The 14221-nt window shown below is 40.9% G+C and overlaps 1 long non-coding RNA gene across 1 annotated transcript; it reads right to left on the bottom strand.

Annotated features, from left to right (window-relative positions):
* Window positions 1-1431: 1431 nt before the first annotated feature.
* On the bottom strand, window positions 1432-9197 carry LOC141777040 (uncharacterized). Its single transcript, XR_012595835.1, has 3 exons — window positions 7934-9197; window positions 3685-3802; window positions 1432-3103 (listed from the first exon to the last, which is right to left on the bottom strand). It is a non-coding gene; the product is annotated as an uncharacterized LOC141777040 (long non-coding RNA).
* Between the last annotated feature and the right edge of the window lie 5024 nt (window positions 9198-14221).

Here is a 14221-nt window from a genome sequence, read left to right as displayed (position 1 = left end):
TACTATATTAACTTGATGGAAACCTGCAAGCAGACAACTGCTTTATTTAGAGTATTTCAGAATAAAAGCATTGTGTTAATGAATGAATGATTCTGTGCACTAAAAACGCTAGAGGACTTTTATTTTGAAATCTAGATAGGAAGTGTAAAATATTGATGGTCAGTGACATATTCTACAGATGTCTAGACATGGAAACTGTAGTAATCTTGCTCATATACTGTCAATAGATCACCTTCACTGTCTGTTGCTCCTGGGAGACGCAGCCGAGAGGTAAGCGGCAAGCGTGAAAAATAGGCGAGCCTTCTATTCTATAAAATAGACGCACGTCTGACGTGCGTCTGACGCGCGTCTGACGTGCGTCTCATGCGGGCAGTGTGTCCACTCTAACCTGTTAACATGGACGCCGAAATAAAAAACAACACGCGACGTTGCCGTCACGCGAGCATGATGCGCGCTGTGTGGCCCGGGCTTTAAGAGGTCATTTGGAGCCAGAGTCTGGTGCAGTAGTGATCGGGCGGTGGAGCCACAGTATCAAGGTCCCACCCATACACCCACCCGAACCAATTGCAAGCTGAGCACGGCCAAAGCTTGTCAACGAAAGAGACTCACAGCTGTCAATCTACCTTTTTATAGTAAATAACTAATTAAAACCAAATTTATCAGAAAAGTGAACAATTGAACATACATCAGCGTGAAAAAATTACTAAAATGACGGAAACCATTTTTGGGAAACATATTTGACTTGTACTTTGATTTTTTTAGTTTGGTGCATGTCCATCCGCTAACATGGAGGGGGCGGGGTTTATGACCTAAAGGCCTACTGCAGCCAGCCGCAGGTCTTGTCTAGATGGTATCCTGCAATTTGTGAAATTCTTGTGAGATGGTTAAGGTTAGGCATTGGTCTTGAATAGTTAAGGTTAGGACAGGTCGTCAGGCAGCGAGTCTCGCAAGAGTTTTTGCAAGTTTTTAGGATTTGTGGGTTACCATCTGGACACGACCCCAGCCACCAGGGGACCAATCAAAATGTTTTGGGCTTCACTTTTGGGGAACTGTCATCATCCATCTTTATATACAGTCTGTGGCTATACTATAGTAGTTTGCATTGTTGGTGGCAGAGTTAGCCATGTCGCACGTCAAATGGTGTGCACAAGTTATTCCCAGGAAATAACACATGCATGAACTGGAAGAAGCCTGTGCGTGCGTACATTCAACATAACTTGTGCACATGCATAGGCTTCTTCAGAATTTCACGTAATAATGGAATCTGGAAAATATTTGTATAGAGCAATTTATAAAGAAGGCATCCAATTTTCATGGCCGACCAACTAGGGAAATACATTTTTTGACAAAGTAGCTGCTCAAAGCATGTTTCCTACCCCCAGTGACATGTTAGATTGCACAGCACTCTGGGACTTGTACGTTTTTAGCATTACCACCAGTGACCGTCACTTTATCAACTAACAGAAACCTTCATGAGTTTAGCTTTGAGGTTATGGAAAGGTCGTGGTCTGGTTTACTGATTGAAAACGTCAACGTTGACTTGAAGGATGAGACGGGACGTGTTTACTTACATTTAACCTAAACCACAATCTTTCCCAACCATAACTATGCATTGTGTCTTTAAAATATAATCTTCCATGTTCACAGGAAACATACAGTTTCCACTCCCTACATGCATACAGCCTCTTTTCAAAATAAACTTCCAACATTGGTTTACTTAGTTTTTAGGTTTACTTAAGTAACAAAACTACTTGATTAGGCTTAGGAAAAGATCATGGTTTGGGTTAATATAAGTATGTTTGTTACATAACTTGCATTGGTAAAATACGGCAGTTACGAAATACAAAACTAAGGTGAAATAAGTCAACATTGACAGTGGTCTCCTGGGTGAACCCATACAGATGCTAAAGGGGGCCAAATTAGTAGAACATGAATGTAATTTCCAGGAGACAGAATTGCAAATAGTCGCATCCAGTCCAGAGTCACAACCTGGTACATTATGCAAACATCACACAGGAATAATTTATCTTTTTCTTAGGTTGCCATTATTCTAATAATGCCCAGAAGGAAGCAAGCCTCCCTAATTAAGTCAAAATGTATTTTGCGGCCGACCACAATCCTTTGTCGAGTCAGAGGGCGAATCCAGCGGTGTCATTTCTTGATGTTATTGTGTGGCTTGGGAGAAAACACAGGTGTGACAAAGAGGCAGAGTCTAACATCAGGGGAGAGAAGAACAGCACATCTGTTGTGGGTCACAGTGCTGTCAAGCAGACAGACCATATGGGCTGCTTCCGCTCGGTGCCATCCATATCTCAGCACCACTAATCTGACAGGAATGACACCTCCGGAGAGGCTGTGAGCTATGTTTTAATGAACATTGTACGTTATTAAACTCATTATGTCTAGACTCTCCTTGCCACTAAGTCTCCCGCAGCCTGCTCCTCCGTTGTTTGTCTCGCTCGCCTTGCATGCATATGAGTGAGCATGCGCGTGTGTCTTTAACCTTAAGATAACAACATGTTCTGTTGTTACATCGGCTTCGTGCAGATTGCACAATGTCGGGGCATAGCCTAGCCTGGTTCTCTTGCACCTTTAGGCACCAAATGCAAATGTTGGCATTTCCCAAACAAGGCGCCGAACAGACGCGTTGCTAAGCACATTAGTATGCATAAGTAGTTGCACGCAAATGCTCATTTTATATCCTGTACACATGTCATGTCAACCCTGACTGCTTTATTATTGCATAAAGCATTTGATCAGTGTCATTAGCCCCCTGAGATGTATATATACATTAGATGATCCAAGGGAGAAATAATTACCCCTGTGGATTGGTCGATTTTAGCTCCGTTTGCTGGCATGTATGGATTTTCAAGTGGAACCTTCCTTGTTGTAATTATCTTTGCAAATTAAAAGACATTAGCAGGCGTCGTGGTAGTTGTGCAGGGGCATATAACTTCATTAGCCCAAAAGAGGGAATCAGCACTACCAAATGTGTAATTTGCAGTGATGGATGTTTCAGGAGTCATTTCAGTCGGACCCCACATCTCGCCTGGACGTGTGCTGCCTCGCAAAATCCGGAAACAGACAGCACTCTGTCTATGAACTGAAGAGAGAGAGAGAGAGAGATATGACATGGCACAAGACGGGAGAACAAACAGGGAAAATGAGGAATAAAGAAGGAATCCGTGGTACGGCTTGGATGGGTCCTCTTGTCAGTGGATTGTGTTGATTTACTCGGTTCTATAAAGTCCGGGCATTCTGGCCATAAAATGAAGCTCTTACCCTGATTGTTTACATAAATCTGGATAAGGCTCGGGACATTTCACACTTGGTGAAAATGAAACCCAGCCACGGCAACTAACTCAAGTTCAAACTGCAAAAATCACTCAGGTTGACTTTCTATTTTTGAAGTTTCGTATTAATTAATGCGTTGATTTGAAAGATAACACCAATTTCGTCATATTTCACACATCAAACGGGGCTGTGTTTTGGATAGCTGAAAGAAATCTCCCTTAGGATTTTTTTTCCTACCATATAGTCTTTTTTTTAAACACACAGACAGAAATATTCCTTTTTTCGTACTCCTTTTTATCATTAGAAAAAATAGACCGAACTGGTATTAAGTCATAGGTCTAAATGAGCTTTAATAATGGCCACCATCATTTAATTCTTCGTTGTTCATACCTTTCCGCCTGCTTTGCCTCTTTGTCGACACACCTGAGTAAGACTGTAGCAGCTCAGGCGTTTCAAGCGGCTCCTCGGTGCTGTTGGGACCGCGAGCTCTGATCGCTTCCTCTCAGACCTGCGGTTGGGTAATCAAAAAGAATCCTTGAAATTCCTGAACCGATCACACAAACGCTCCTGGTACGCAGCTAAAAATACAGATTTCACTGTCCTTTTGTTACGGCGTTCTCTTGTTGGAGTTTCAGAACAAATTTCACTTGTGTATCATCAAAAGACTTTACAGTATATATTACATTATTTAATATACATTATAAAGGTTTATTTGCTGGGGCCATTTTTTTGCATTGGCATTACTACCTATAGAGACGAAAAAGCCCATTTGGTAGCATATTATAGCATCCCTACTCTACTACTATGTTTGGTATTGTGTGATTTATTCATTATCTGATTTATTTGCTTTATCTAGAAGCGGAGAGGGTTAAGCTGTCTGTTGCCTTCGGCTCTATAACCAGGAAAGTGCTTGAAAGTTAAAGGCAGACATATGTAAGGTAGCCCAGCAGAAAGCCTTCTATTTTAAGCTTTGAGTTGTTCGGGCTTCAAGTGGCGCATTTGTTAGTTGTGCTTTTCTTGTTGCTGAAAGCCTGTGTGAGCTTTGCTGACTGCCCATTTGATATAGCTGATACAAGTCAGAAACAATTGCAGTGCAGCGTGTCGCTGGGCATAAAGATATTGATCAACAGCCGAGATGAAGGTGCTTTAAACCTGGACATTCATTGTGATACTGGAGTTTTGCAGAGGCTTTAAATGTGATTTATTACCAGCAGCAGAAAAGCTCCCTTATGACCTTAAAGATTTGATTCCTGGGGTCATTTAGATCTACCTCCACCTTCCCTTTAAGGTCACGGCTTCCAACGCTATTTTCTCATTTGCATTTTAGTATTATCACAATTTAAATTAAAAGGAATTGCATGCAGTAACATCAATGCACGTCAATTTAAAGGTCTGGAACAGGTTTCAGATTATGTAAACGCGTTACCCACTCCTACGCTTGAACGGCAATTGTTGGGGTTCTGCTTATAGGATTGTCTATCTCAGTTCTGTGGCATCAATTATGTCCTAAAAGTCAGTGGTTCACAACCTTTTTGGCCTTAAAGTCAAACTGAAGTTTTATTTATTTCTTTGTAGTGAGCAAGCCGTTCTTACTTCCAACGTGTCAAGTATTGCCACTTGATCAGTGCCCCTCAGCGCCTGATACCGACACACCGAGGCACCCTTTAGCGTCTATACGGGGCGCATCGAACTTTCAGCTAACTCCGATGTAAACCCATCCATGTCATTATTAGACACATAGCAACTGATGTAGTTTGAATAGCAAGAAATTCCGGGTGGGAGGGAAGGTTGGACGGGTCAAACAAACGCGGGATTTTCACTCAGGAGACTGCTGTTCGTGTCCCGTGTGAAACCGAGTCAACGTTGACTTATTTTACTGTAGTTTTGTGACGTAACTTCCAAACATTACCAATGGAAGTTATGTAACAAATGTAGTTCTTTTACGGAACAAAAGTACTGATTTTAACCCAAACCACAATCTTTTGTGGAAGTTTATTTTTGAAAAGAGACTGTATGCATGTAAGGAGCGAAAAACTGTACCTTTCCTGTGAAGTTTATTTTGAAAAGATGCTATGCATGTAACGAGCAGAAATTTGACACGCTGTCCCTGACACGTCCAAAACTGACGCTAGAGGGGTACCTAAAGCGTCATAGATTGGGCCACTGACCAAGCTGCAGTATGACGAGTTGGGAGTGAGAACTTGTTGCAGTGACAGCTCCTCCTACATTACTGTTCGCCAATGATTTTGACTGACAATGTTGGTTTGATTGGTTGCCTGTGTGGTCATGCACAAGAAATTGTTCAGGCAGGCAAATTGTTGGCCTGGAGTGGCCGACATTGTTAGTTGTTGCTTAGTCCAATGTGTGATTTATTCAAGCATTCTCTACAGTACTAGTACTTACATTACTCTATGTTTTGATTCAAATTAAAAGGTAACAAACCTTGTGTGCTGCGGGTACAGCCACATGAAAGAGATATGATAGCTAGACTCCTTTACAGTGGCGCTCAGCAGGTGTCGAAAAACACAAAAAGGAAAAGTGGTAAAATTAGGCTAACTAGCTTCGACTCGGAATGTGGAAGTTGAATGTTGGGCGGCTGTGGCTCAGGAGCTAGTGCTAAACGCCATCCATTTACCATTTGGGGGGGATGTACAGCTTAAACGCTAAGTGGATGTGAAAAACAAAACACCTCATTATTGTTGAATGCATGTACGATTATAATGTGCTCCATGGCTGTTTCAGACAAAACATACAAGAGTTTGCAGACGGTAGCGCACAGAATGAAAAGCAAGGCTGCTAATAGGGATGCCACGGATGTAAATAATTCCTATATCATGTCACAGTCTTGTGCCTTGTTTGCCCACCGTGCAGTAAAAGAACATAGTTCTAGACTGGGAGAAAAACATTGGCAGCGAACATAATCCGTGCTGCGAAACCATTTAGTGGTGTATTTTCTTTTCTTTGATTTATCTGAATAATTTTTTGTGAGCCTGAAGAGAGAAAATATCCAGTAATTCAAAAGTAAAGAGCAAACAAAAGAGGAAAGTCTGAAAAAGTAAACACAATTTTGTATGGCAGAATTTTGTGTTTTCTACTTTAATCTTCTGTACTTGTGGGGGTCCTGACCTCCAGGTTGAGAACCATTGCTCTAAATCACGAGGCATTCTTTCATTTATTTTGCCTTTCCCAGCATGCACTGAGCAATAATAATAACAATCATAATCATATTTGGTTGACGGTACCAGCTCTTCTCTGCTATTCTTACACGTTATTGACATCATAAAAAGACACGCTGATATAAATATTGTTCCTGGAAGAAGAAAAAAAAAAAGCGAGAGAGAGCTAGAGCAATAAACAGACAGAGACTGAGCTGCAGAAGGTGAAGGGGCTGTTTCTTTAGATGGACAAAGAAGGAGAGGAAGTGTGCGGCGGTAAGAGAGCAAAATGCTTCATAGCCTCAGGGGTGTGCGCGGCTGAAAGAGACAGCCTAATGGAGGGTCCCTGTGAGGAGTGTTGACAGTCTATTTGCTTCAACCCAGTCAGCAGCTCTCCATACAAGCCCTGAAAGCAGGTGCACTGTAAAAGCCGAACAAGGGGGGATGTTGTACTTGCAAACAAATATCTCCTAATTAAAGGCAAGCATACACATTTAATGAGACTGAAGTGGTCTCATCTTCACCTCCCGTATGGGTGTCTGCATAATGTCCGTGCTGCACTAATTATTGGCGGCAGCGCAGCAGGAGAGAAACACAGAGACAATGAGAGGGCGAGTAAATCTCTGCAGTATTAGAAAGCCAGCATTTGGTCCCCGCTTTTATACTCAAGGGTGGCGAGGCTTCATAAACAGCCACAGTTTATGTTTATTCCCCAGGGGCAAAGCTGTGAGTATGTATCCGAGCTTTGACATAAGCCATTATTGTTTGAAGTATTTAGAATGTGGGTCACATACCGGGGCAGTAACCTTGGAATTTGGGGAGAAAATAAAGACCTCTTTGATGCCGAAATTCACAACATCGCCACTGCATAAACAGAGGATTCATCTCTTAGACATCCATAATGCATGAAAATGAAGAAAAAGTGGAAATTTAAAAATAGATTTGCTGTAAGATGTTATTTGAAAGTGGCAAAATGAATGTCCCTCTCCGTATAAAATAAACATCAGAGATACGCTTGGTGAAATCTTCATAAGTGTATAAAAGTTTAGCGGCCACATGCTGCCTGACAGGTACAACGGGCTCGGCTAACCGATGAGAAATAATGCAACATATTTTGGCAGCCGCTTCCATGGAACCCAAAATCATTTTGTCCTCCCAAGGCAGACCTGCCTCGGGAGTAAGTGTGCACAGCAAGATAGCGACTGCAGTTCCTTTAATGACCCCGTAGCTATATTTTTAAGAAGAGCTTTCTATTTTAAGCAAACCACCACTGAGCTAGGATGCATGCTAGTCAGTGCTGGATGTCAGAAAATACCCAGCTAGAGCTATACACTGTGAGCTCTGCCACTACACTTTCACTATTTTCCTCCCCACTTTTTGCTGCTGAAAAGAAAATATTTTTAAGAAAGCAATGGGAAGAGTGAAAGAAAGTAGAAAAAAAAACCTCTCCAGATTGTGGCAAACAGATATGAAGGAGAATTTACCTGAAATTCAAAGAGAGCCAGGCAGTAATTTCTCTCCTGGAAGCTATGTGAGACCTTGTGAGCTCTCTGAAGGATTCCATCTCTAATTGTTGGTGCATTTATTAAAATGATTCCAACCTTTAGAACGTGATCTATACCATGGCCTCGGAAATTAGCTGTTCCTGATTGGCAGGCAGTTGTGTTGTCATCATCGTTCTGCAGGTAATCATAGCAACGGCATTCCAGCATTGTGCTACATTACCAGGTAATTTTCATTAACAATAGGTTGCGTTGCTTCAAACTAACTTTTAAAAACGAGTTTGCATTGACAGAAATGATTCTTTTTTAGTTCTGGTGCATTTTGTGTTCAAAATGTTTTGGTACAAACAAACCAAGAAGCCACACGGACCGACAGGTAATACATTCATGACAGCTTTGATGACTGTCATCCTGCAACAACAACACGACATGGTGGAAAATCATAACCTGACCCACCAAATGGTTTGTCACACAGAACCATCTGAGAAGCCGTCATTGGAAACTTTTTGAAAAAGGGCAGGCACTTTAAAAAAAAAAATACTTGACAATCACTAGGTCATTGGATGAACCATCTGTCAATCAAACTCTTGCCGAAGCCCCACGGGAGAAGGTCGAAAACATCTTTTCCATCGAGAAAAGCTGTGGCTTTCTTTGCTCTTCTTTCAATGGAGAAATACACTCCAGCTCTGATATAACCGGAGACAGTTCAGAAAGGAGACGGTGCACTGAGAATTTCAGTTTCCAGTATCTGGGACACATGGGTTTCACATGTCCTGAGTCTATTACCTCCAATGGGAGAAATGAACATGAACACAGATTATGACTGATTCTTTTGCCCCGTAGTCACCAAAGTAAATATTGGACCCGTTTTTCACAAGCCACATATTTTCTGAACATAAAAATCACAAATCAGGAGAAAATTAACTTTGTTCGAGACCTTTCTCTCCAGTCCCCAGGAAGTGCGCCCAGCTTTGATGCCAATTTTTATAGTGGCCAAATGGCGGTACTACAACTTCCGTGTCACGTGATGCCATTGGGCCGAAAAATACTTTTTCCCACAATTCCCACGATTCTTGCGTGGTCTCATGACATCGCAAAAATCCAGTTGCCGTGCAAAGTAAGGAAAATCATATTTTGGTAGAAAGTCATGCTGAACTTTTATTGCTTCTTTTGTGTTTATTGTGAGTAAATAACTGATTGACAAACAGGAAGAGTAAGGGGATGAACAAGAGACGTCTCCTACAATAATATTACCGGGTGAATAGCAACAGTTCCTATAAATTAAAAGACAAATTATGTCCATGCCCTCTAGAATGCGGCATAAAAGCGTTTTCTGATGTGACGCCGCTATCGCCAGGACGACATCATTTGTCTCCGTCTTCTAAAAGCTTTCACAGCAGCCTAAACAAACTGAAGCAAACAGGCTAATGGAGTCCGGAGTTAGTTTAAACCTCACCAACAGCTTACAGTTCAGAAAGGAGACGGTGCACTGAGAATTTCAGTTTCCAGTATCGTGTGAAAGCATTCTATAGCTTGTCTGTGATAATTGGCCGTGGTGGTATATGCGAGAAAGAAATACTAACTGGCATCGCTCCGCTTTACATCTTAGCCACTGTCGCTTATCATCACAGTGTCTTTTGTTTTTTTGGGAGTAAAACAAGAGACCAACGGACATGAAGAAAACATGTAAATAAGAATAAGAATAAAAATAGTAGTCATGCCAATCTTGTTATCTCTCTCGAGGGGTCACAGGATAAATCTTAGAGATGATTAACAAGACAGGAGATTTCAAAAAGGATTTCTGCTGCACGAATTGTTTCATCTTTCAGACTTTTCTCTAATCAGTTGTTCTAATGAGATTCTGGATAGTTTTAAAAGCTATTAAGATGAGACTATCAGGAAAAGGGAACACTACTCTTTGGGTTGAATCAGAAACAGAAATACTTTATTGATCTCCGGAGGAAAATCAAAGACATATAAGATATAAACATACATATAGGTGGATGTATGCTGGTACTGTTCTACTAATTCAACGAAGATCTGATCCTGGATTCATCACAAGCAAAGAAACATTAAAATGACCATTTTTAGCACGCAGTTTGGTGTGATCTTTTCTCATAAAGTAACAAGAGAGCCGGAGACAGAGATAGAACAGTGTGTAAGGGAGGTAAGCCAGCTTCAGTTTTCACAGCCGGCTTGGGCAAACACAGCCAACCAGTCTGCCCTCTGCCAGCCTTTTGTACTCTTTTTAACTATCACCATTTATGGCACCAACTGGGAAGGCAATGTTTTGGCCACCCTTTAAAAATTCATCCCATTAAAGGATATTGAATGCCTTTTTAAATTCTAATCAGAAAACTAATCCGTTGTATTAAGCCCCAGTTGGGTTTTTAAGGTTCCTCATTTCAGATCATTAACTTCTCAACCCATGTTCCTCCATTTTTTTTTATTGATGGCTCTGGTCACACTCTACACTGCTGAGATCTATCCTATCCACATATGATAAGATTATCCAAATTAGGAAACCATCTGGTGCTCAGTGCTGTGCTGTTGATAGTTATTTTAAAACAATTCAAGAATACAAATGGGGGGAGAGAAAAAAAAAGAAAGAAAATGCAATTTGCATCCTACTTGGGTAAAAATATCATTAGCTGAATAATATGAAAAGATTGAATGTTTTCTACCTAAAGTCTGCCCGATGCATTATGTGTTTGACATTAAAGTGGTGCTCGGGGAGCCCAAACCCAATCAATCTCAGCAAGGCAGTTAGAGAGAAGCCAATTGCTTAAGTGTTCAGATTTTTTGATTGGAGTCCCAGGTGACCCGCGCTGTCAGTAATGAGATATAATATGTGCAGCCCTGGGAGACTTCTATTCACATAATGCCTGGGGAGACAAGAGTTGCAATGGCATTTGAAATCTAATTGGAAAGACTTTGGTAGTGAATAAAGGGGGACACTAGGCACTCTTGCCATGTGTGTGACACAGTGAAGCATAACAAAACTATTTAAAACAGTCCCAGCATTGCCTTGTTTCAGATCTAAGTTGTCATCGCTGGAGCAAAATAAAAGCTGCTGTTTAAACAGTTGGTATTCATATATGGAGTATTAGAGTAGTTAGAGGGTTTTTACTTCAGTCTCATGCGTCAGGATTGATTTGATTCATCATTTACAACAGGAGTTAATTAGGGTTAGGGAGCACAATTTCTACCGTTTTTGTGGGAGAATAAGTTATGAGAATGTAAACCAATCAGCAGTGATCTCTGACAGCCTTTCACATATCTACACTGTAACCTTTGATCAGCCTGGTTGCCATACAACAAAACTGCATTGTCAGTTACGTTTCTAGATAAATGTATTTTCTCCTAGATTATATTTTTGACAAATCACAAATACGTTTCGGTGGTCGGGGTGGATGGATGGGTTTTAATTCACTTCCGTAACTTAAATATCATAACAAGCATACTTATTTTTAGCCAAATAATGATGTATTTATTAAACCTAACCAAGTTGTTTTGTTACGTTTTTTTTTTTTGGTTTTGTTTAAATTTTCAGCGTTAATTATGTGTTTTAAATAGCGACCGTAATTAGGGAGAAAATACTTTTTCCCTTGGAAACGTAATTGAGAATGCAGTTTAGTTTTATGGGAACGTAATTTTCTTAGGAGACTGTGTTGCACTGATTAACATGAAGTTATTATCTGCTTTTCTTCTCGTCTGCATGTGCTGTTAAAGCTGAAGTAAGCGAGATTGGAGCAAATACGATTAAGAAAAGCTATTTTTATAAAACGGTCGCTATACCGTGACAGTAGTACATGAAACAGGTAACCTGAAAAAAAGAGGCTAGATTTTCTAAAGCCTGAAAAACAGAGCCATGATGAGGTGCAGAAGTCTAGTTATCTCTCAGAACACCTGATTTACAAAATGCTGAAAGGTCATTATGGAATTGTTGCCTCTAACAACTTTTAAATTAGGATTTGTGAGGAGGGGGGGCCAGTGAGTTGACTATGGGTGGAGTGGTTTCCACACACTAACCCTAATGCGCATACTGTTTACAGTTTTTATAGGGACTACTCCTTCAGTAGAAAGTAGTTCCAATGAAAACTGACTAGACATTATGTGGATGTGGATTGTCCAAAGTAACACTGTTTCTGGAAAGAGACGTTGCTGTTGAATTTTCAAAATGTCATTTTATAAATTTTTTTTAAAAAAAGCTCTACCACAAACTAAATTCTATTCACCTCTTGTGAAATTTCAGAGACAGATATCTCAAATTAAATCTAACTGTCCATGGTCAGATACCACTAGGGAGAAGTCAGAACATTTTCATTTTTATTTTATTTATTTATTAATTGGTAATTTGGGTAAATGTTAGGGGGAAAAAAATTGTGAAGAACTATGAAGTCCCAAAAGACAATAATGAAACACCCCAAACATAAAAGCCTATACCCAAATACACTGCCAGCGGCAGACCTGACAAACACTGAAATTCCTGTCCCCGCTTAACAATAGACATACTGTATGTTTGCACTGTTATTTCTGTATCTACAGTCATCTGTAGGCTAAGTACAATAAATCATGTTTTCATTATTAGCCCCATTATCTGTTACCTTTTTTTTGTATTTACTTAAGTGATTAAATATGTTCCATGCTTGCAGTAATGTCACTAATGCAAATATTACTTTGCATTTAAGCAGCAAAAACTGAAAACTTCCTGTAATAATCCACGTGACACACCAGAGGAAACAATATGGGCTTGTGCTGAAAATAAAAGCCGACAGCTTTGGTGGTGCTGGACTCATCGTGAGCACAGCCGCTTGATGACTGATTATACAATGATTTCATTGTATGAACTTGACTTACATCATCATCTCGTCATTTTAGTCCAATAAATATGAAAATCACTTTGATGGTCACATTTTTACTTCCTTCCAAGGTCAAAGGAGGTCATGTTTTCACCGGCGTTGGTTTGTTGGTTTGTCTGTCTGTCCGTCTGTTAGCAGGATTACTCCAAAAGTTCGGAATGAATTTGAATGAAATGTTTTGGAGGGGTGGGGTGTGGCACAATGAACAATCCTTTAGATTTTGGTGGCGATCCAGATCATGATCCTGATTCAGGAATATTTTTAAGAATTCCAATCAGCCTGAGCATTAAGACCACAGGGTATAACGCATGTATCTGATGATGTGTCGATGACGCATGACCCCGCCTCCTTCTGTGAGCAGAGAGATAGGTGTGTGGATGTGTGGCGAGACATCGAGGTGCAGGACCAGGCATCCGCCGATACGTTACACGGAAACACACCGTGTTAATAATAAGCCGACCACCTCACGGTACCGTCAGATCCGTGATCTGTTTTTAAAGTCACGCACCTTGGCGGAGGTCTGCGATCTCCGATTGCCATTCTAGTTTTTGAATGCAAACACTTTGTTCTGTAAGATCAGCAAGTCCAATTAGTTGATTATATTCCTCGTAGACGCCACCATGAGGAATTTGTATACGGTATATGTGGACAACTGCGGTAGCGTTTGCCACTGCACTACCAAAAAGCATCTGGAAAAAAAATGCTGTTTGTGGTCTAAGATTAAAATTACAGTATGATATGGATAATACCGTTTATTAGAGGCCGTAATAATTTCCAGTTAATTTTACTGTAAACATTTTACTGTGCATTGTCAAAGAGGTGGCACCTTCTATCACTGTAAGCTTTTCATTATTTCCATCCCCAGTCAGGGCCAATAGAGACCATCATGTCTTTCATATCAGTGCAGTAAAGGGAGCAATCCGAAAACATTGCTGAATGGTGAGGCTGCATGTTACTGTGTTACCGAGTCTTTTCTCTGAGGCACACAGCACTTCACTCTGCTGCTCCTCCTGTCTATAAACACTATGGCACATCGCACTGTGGGAGTGCACTTCCAATCAATTTATATTTATCTGCTTCTGTTGAGCCACGAGCAGACATTTCTCAGATGTTACAGCTCCAGCAGCATTTCCAAAGCCGGCCCTCTCTCTACATTTACCTCTTACATTTCATCTCCGTCTGTGGCTCTGTTTTTTTTTTCATCCGCTCCTCAGCAGCCTCGCTCACTGTGCGTTTATATTCATAGCATGCGTATACGCGCACAACTGTCACATACCTGATTTAAATGCATCTCAGTGGGAATAAGAGCTCAGGAGCTACTGTAGGTCTCAGTCTGGCTGCTGGAGAGAGTGACGGCCGGGTGTGCAGCTGCTCTGTGGGTTGGATTGAGTGCATGTTTTGGGCTCAT

Source organism: Sebastes fasciatus, chromosome 1, assembly GCF_043250625.1.
Source record: "Sebastes fasciatus isolate fSebFas1 chromosome 1, fSebFas1.pri, whole genome shotgun sequence".
Lineage (NCBI taxonomy): Eukaryota > Metazoa > Chordata > Actinopteri > Perciformes > Sebastidae > Sebastes > Sebastes fasciatus.
Note: the sequence above shows the minus strand (reverse complement) of the source record. Positions and strands in the feature narration are given on the sequence as shown.